The following is a 7,218-nucleotide window of genomic DNA, read 5'->3' as shown; positions in this document are numbered from 1 at the left end:
TACCGCAGATCCAACACCTGATGATGGTGTAGAATGTTTACCTCCTAGTCAGAATGAGGTCCAAGTAGCAGTGACCCGACTGAAGAACAACAAGGCAGCACGAACCGACGGGTTACCCGCTGAACTATTTAAGACTGGAGGCGATAAGGCGTATGCATCAGAATAATACTGGCAAACAAATGCTACTTTGGATTGCTACTTTTGGATGGTGGCAAGCGAGTGACAAACCCTTGTATAAGTGATAGGTTTTTCCATGTAAGGGGAGGAGAATTGGGACCGGTCCCTATCACCAAGGGGGCTATCCCGAGAAAGGTTTGGAACCTGACTAATTTCCCGTAGGGAACTACCGCCTCAGTAGTTTAGTGGACTGTGATGGAGAAAAAGTTCAACATGAAGGCAACCAACAAACAGATTAAGCAATTCCATGGCAGCCGGTTGTACGCACCGTTCTTCTTTCGTTCGTCCTTTTTTCGTCATGACAGATGCATATCCCGGAGTGCCTTCTCCGCACGCTTCTGGTCTGTGACGGGATTAAAAACAACCCCGAACCTTGGTTCTGTTCGTCGTCGTCGCCTTATGCGTCGTCGTCGCTTCTGCGTCGTCGTCGTCGCCTTCTGCGTCGTTGTCGCCTTCTGCGTCGTTGTCGCCTTCTGCGTCGTCGTCGCCTTCTGTGTCGTCGTCGCCTTCTGCGATGCTATCACCTTCTGCGTCGTTATCGCCTTCTGCGTCGTTGTCGCCTTCTGCGCCGTTGTCGCCTTCTGCGTCATTATCGCCTTCTGCGTCGTTGTCGCCTTCTGCTTCGTTGTCGCCTTATGCGTCGTTATCGCCTTCTGCGTCGTTGTCGCCGTCTGCGTCGTTGTCGCCTTCTGCGTCGTTGTCGCCTTATGCGTCGTTTTCGCCTTCTGCGTCGTTTTCGCCTTCTGCGTCGTTGCCGCCTTCTGAATCGTCGTCACCTTCTGTTACCCACCAACCTCTCCCGTGCTGCAATACACAACAGCAGCATTCCAGCCCTAATATTGCCAGATCGCTGCCGGGAAGTGTATTCTTTTTATACCCTCCACCATAAGATGGGGGGTATACTAATTTCGTCATTCTGTTTGTAACTACTCGAAATATTCGTCTGAGACCCCATAAAGTATATATATTCTTGATCGTCGTGACATTTTATGTCGATCTAGCCATGTCCGTCCGTCTGTCCGTCCGTCTGTCTGTCGAAAGCACGCTAACTTCCGAAGGAGTAAAGCTAGCCGCTTGAAATTTTGCACAAATACTTCTTATTAGTGTAGGTCGGTTGGTATTGTAAATGGGCCATATCGGTCCATGTTTTGATATAGCTGCCATAGAAACCGATCTTGGGTCTTGACTTCTTGAGCCTCTAGAGTGCACAATTCTTATCCGATTCGAATGAAATTTTGTACGGCGTGGTTTTTTATGATATCCATCAACTGTGCCCAGTATGGTTCAAATCGGTTCATAACCTGATATAGCTGCCATATAAACCGATCTTGGGTCTTGACTTCTTGAGCCTCTAGAGGGCGCAATTCTTATCCGATTGAAATGGAATTTCGCACGACGTGTTTTGTTATGATATCCAACAACTGTGCCAAGTATGTTTCAAATCGGTCCATAACCTGATATAGCTGCCATATAAACCGATCTTGGGTCTTGACTTCTTGAGCCTCTAGAAGGCGCAATTCTTATCCGATTGGAATGAAATTTTGCACGACGTGTTTTGTTATGATATCCAACAACTGTGCCAAGTATGGTTCAAATCGGTCCATAACCTGATATAGCTGCCATATAAACCGATCGTGGGTCTTGACTTCTTGAGCCTCTAGAGTGCGCAATTCTTATCCGATTGGAAGGAATTTTTGGCACCAAGTATTTCGTTATGATATCCAACAACTGTGCCAAGTATGGTTTAAATCGGTCCATAACCTGATATAGCTGTCATATAAACAGATCTGGGTATTTGACTTCTTGAGCTTCTAGAGGGCGCAATTCCTATCCGATTTGGCTGAAATTTTGCATGACGTATTTTATTTTTACTTTCAACAACTGTGTCAAATAAGGTTCAAATCGGTTCATAACCTGATATAGCTGCCATATAAACCGATCTGGGATCTTGACTTCTTGACCCCTAGAAGTCGCAATTATTATTACCGATATGCCTGAAATTTTGTACGACGGATCCTCTCATGACCATCAACAAAAGTGTTTATTATGGTCTGAATCGGTCTATAGCCCGATACAGATCCCATATAAATCGTTCTCTCTATTTTACTTCGTGAGCCCCAATGGGCGCAATTCTTATACGAATTGGCTGAAATTTTACACAGGTCTCCAACATATAATTTAATTGTGGTCCGAACCGGACCATATCTTGATATCGTTTTAATAGCAGAGCAACTCTTTTCTTATATCCTTTTTTGCCTAAGAAGAGATGCCGGGAAAAGAAGTCGACAAATGCGATCCATGGTGGAGGGTATATAAGATTCGGCCCGGCCGAACTTAGCACGCTTTTACTTGTTTTAACTAAACTGCAACGGTCTTCGAAGCAAAATCGATGAGATTCTGGATTTTATGAGTCAGATTTTACGAGGTGGGGGATTGGCCTTCGTGATACACCATTCCGTGCAATATAGACCCATCTAACCTGCGCTTGGTGACCCCTACATGGAGTGCATGGGATAGCAGTCAGGTCCGGTACTGCCGAGATAGAGCTATACAACGTGTACATACCGCCGGTTGGTAGCTATGTCTCAATTAATGGCCAAGCTTATAACCCCGACATAAGTGGCCTACTGTCTGGCCATAATCGCTTGGTTCTAGTAGACTTTAATGCGCATCACACTTTAGGGAACTCTACCCTAGGTAATGAACAGCGGGGTATAGCTTTAGTAGAGCAGATTGTTGGCCCGACGTGTTTTACAGTAAATGAGGATGCCTCCACAGCAGCTCACCAGATATTTCCATTGCATTCCCTGATCTCCTGTGTGACTTATCCTGGCAAGCCGTCATTTCTTTCGGTTCAGACCAACTAGATGTTAAAAATTAGAGAAGGAGCTCAGAAAAAAGAGGCACTTGGAAATGTATTCTGTCTGCGGCTAATAAAACAAACGGCATCTGATCATACTATTCTGTACCAATATCTGAGGGGTCTAATATATAACCGAACACTAATAGTTTCATTGACCTGAAAAGTGAAGTGGTCGATTCTGGTCTAAGAGGGACCCAATGAAATCATGGTATCATGAAATCTTACGACAATCAGAACAAATTCAGATACAGATGATTATGCCCCCCATTTAAAGGTGGTGGTTATAAAAATTGACTTAAATTGCGAATGGCCTATATCAGAAACCAAAAAAGTTTTTGGTGTTTTTTATGCAAAATAGGTAGTAGTTTAGATAATTGAGGAAGTCATTAAAAGTATGAAAACATTTCTTCCATTGCAGTTGATTATGTGCATCGATTTAAAAACTACGACTCACATCAAAGTAGATTCCACCAATCTTTATGATCGATTCCATCATTGTCGACTATTTGATAAACAGCAAGTAGGCCAGCCACAACATGGAGATGTCATGCTTAAAATATTTAATAATGGTCCTTCTCGCACAACAGGTATTTGAATTTGCTTTTATTCCAACTAATCCTATGAAATTACTTTCTTCTATTACAATTGTAGTATTATGGCATCAAATTTGGTGTTAAACGAATTGAATGCAAAGTACACGATCCAGCCTTTGCAAAATTCGAGTCGTGTGATATGGGTAAAAACTCCAAAAATATTACAGAAGTAACCATAATCGTACAATTGTTGAAGATACCTGTGAAGAAATTTAACGTCAGAGTTGTAGTGGGTCTATACGGATCTGGAAAACCAATGACTGTTCTAAATAGTAGCTGGAACGGTTGTAATTTTCTAAGAAATCGAAAATCTAATCGCGCAATTGCCCGTTTATATGAATACATTGGCCCGTATACCAACTTGAATCACACTTGCCCCATAAATGTAAGTACAATGCAATAAGTCAAATTTCAGAGTAATAAACGTTCTATCATTGTACCAAGAACTTAAATCGGGAGATCGGTATTTATGGCAGCTTTATTCAAATATAGCCCAAACTTGACCATACTCGGTACGAATGTCAAAGGGCCCAATAGATCAAATTGTGCTAAATTTCAGCGAAATTGATTAATAAGTTCAGCTTTGTGGTCCTAAAACATTAAATCGTAAGATCGGTATATATGACAGCTACATCGAATTCTGGACCGATCCAGGGCGTATTGGACAGGAATGTCGAGGAGCCTAACATAACTCGATATACTGAGGTATCAGAAAATAAATGCGTCTATTAGGTGTCCCAGACCTTAAATCGAGAGTTAAGTCTATATGGCAGCTATATCGAAATATAGACGGATCTTAACCATAATCAGTAGGAATGTCGAAGGGCCTAACGCAACTCATTTCAGCGAAATCCATTATTAAATTCACCATTTATGGGCCTAAAACCTGAAATCGGTATGTATGGCAGCTATATCCAAATCAGGACCGATCCGCGCCGTATCGAACAGGGATGTTGAAGAGCGAAACATAACTCGCTATACAGAGATATCGGACAGTAAATGTGTTTATTAGGTGCCCAAGATCTGAAATAGAGACATCGGTCTATATGGCAGCTATATGTAAATCTGGACTCGATGGCCTAACTCAACTCACTGACCCAAATTTTAGCGAAATCGGACAATAAATGCGACTTTTATGGGCCTAAGACCTTAAATCGGCAGATCGGCCTATATCTCCAAATCCGAACCGTTGAGGGGCCCAAAAATAACCCACTGTCCCAAATTTCAGCGAAATCTGGTAATAAATTTCCGGTCTGGACCAATCTGGGCCAAATTAAACAAGGATGTCGAGGGGCCTAACATAATTCACTGTCCGTAATTTCTGCGAAATCGGACAATAAATGCGACTTTTACGAGTCCAAGATCTTAAATCGAGAGATCGGCATATATATTAGGTTATAGAAGTCATAAAAGAACACCACGTGCAAAATTTTAGCCACATCGGACAAAAACTGCGGTTTCCTAGGGCTCAAAAAGTGAAATCAGGAGATTGATTTGGAGCTATATCAGGTTATTTACCGATTTGGACCGTACTTGGCACAGTTGTTGGAAGTCATAAAAGAACACCACGGGAGATTGGTTTATATGGGAGCTATATCAGTTTAAAGAGGAAAAGAGCCCAACAAGCCCCAAAAATTGGGGCTTGTAAGGGCTCAAGAAGTCAAATCGGGAGATTGGTTTATATGGGAGCTATATCAGGTTATTAACCGATTTGGACCCTACTTGGCACAGTGGTTGGAAGTCATAAAAGAACACCACATGGAAAATTTCAAGAAGTCAAATCGAGAAATCGGTTTATATGGGAGCTATATCAGGTTATACACCGATTTGCACCGTACTTGGCACAGTAGTTGGAAGTCATAAAAGAACACCACGTGCAAAATTTCGGCCAAATCGGGCAAAAATTGCGGCTTCCAGGGGCTCAAGAAGTCAAATCGAGAGATCGGTTTATATGGGAGCTATATCTGAATCTGAACCGATATGGCCCATTTCCAATATATAACGACCTAAATCGATATTAAGTATCTGTGCAAAATTTCAAGCGGCTATCTTTTTGCGTTCGACTTCTATCGTGATTTCGACAGACGGATGGACGGACATGGCTAGATCGATTCAGAACGACGAGACGATCAAGAATATATATACTTTATGGGTTCTTAGACTAGATTAGTATACCCCCATCCTATGGTGGTGGGTATAAAAAAAAGCCAAGTTTCAGCTCAAGTTCTATATTTTTATACCCTACACCACCACTGTGGTACAGTGTGTTATAGCTTTGTGCATTTGTTTGCAACGTTAAGAAGGTGAAGAGCTAGACCCATCGATAAGTGTACCGATCGGCTAAGAATGATTTCCTGATACGGTTTAGCTATGTCCGTCTGTCTGTCTAAGTATTCTTGTAATCAAGGTACAGGTCGCATTTGCTGTCCAATTTTCATAAGATTTTGCACAAGTCACTTTTTTGGTCTACAGGACGTCCAACAGGATGAACACTGTAGATTGGTCCAGGATCTGGATAGCTCCCATATATATATTTTTCATCCGATATGCCTTTTTAAGGCTGTAGAAGCCACAATTTTTGTCCGATCTTTACCAAATTTGGCATGAAATGTTATTTTTTGACATCCCAAAATGTGTGTAAAATTTCATAAAAATCTTATCAGATTTAGACATATCTTTCATCCGATGCGGCCTTTACTATCCACAATTTTGGTCCGATCCCTACAACATTTAGCATGACATATTTTGTGTGACGTGTTAATATGTGTGCAAAATTTCATCATCGGGTCAGATTTAAATATAGCTCCCATATATATCTTTCATCCGATATATCTATTAAGGCTGTAGAAGTCACAATTTTGATCCAATCTTTACCAAATTTGGCATGTCCCAATATGTGTGCAAAATTTCATAAAAATCGAATCAGATTTAGATATAGTGGTCATATATATCTTTCTTCCGATATGGCCTTTTAAGTCTGTAGTAGCCATAATTTTGGTCTGATCTTTGCCAAATTTGACACGAAGGGCTTTCTTTGGCGTTTCAATATGTGTGCAATATTTCATCAGAATCGGATCAGATTTAGATATAGCTCCCTTATATATCTTTCACCCGATATGACCTTCTAAGGCTGTAGAACCGCAATTTTGGTTCGATCTTTACAAAAATAGAGATGTTTTAATTAAAGTCCCAATACGTGCGCAAAATTTCATTAAAATCGGATCAGATTTAGATATAAGATATAGCACCCTTATATGTCTTTCATCCAATATGATCTTCTAAGGCTGTAGTAGCCATAATTTTGGTTCGATCTTTACAATATTTTACAAGAGATGTTTATTGACGTCTCAATACCTGTTCAAAATTTTATGAAAATCAGTTTAGATTTAGATATAGCTTCCGTATATATCTTTTACCCGATATGACCTTTTAAGGCTGTAGTCTGTAGTCATCTTTATAAAATTTATTTTACGTCCTTCTACATGTGCTAGATTTCGTCAAAGTCGGTTTAGATATACCTTTCATCCGATTTGGCCCTTGAAGTCTGTAGAAGCGACCATTTAAGTCATATCAAAAAAAATCTTA

Source organism: Stomoxys calcitrans, chromosome 2, assembly GCF_963082655.1.
Source record: "Stomoxys calcitrans chromosome 2, idStoCalc2.1, whole genome shotgun sequence".
NCBI lineage: Eukaryota > Metazoa > Arthropoda > Insecta > Diptera > Muscidae > Stomoxys > Stomoxys calcitrans.
This window is presented reverse-complemented; position numbering follows the sequence as displayed.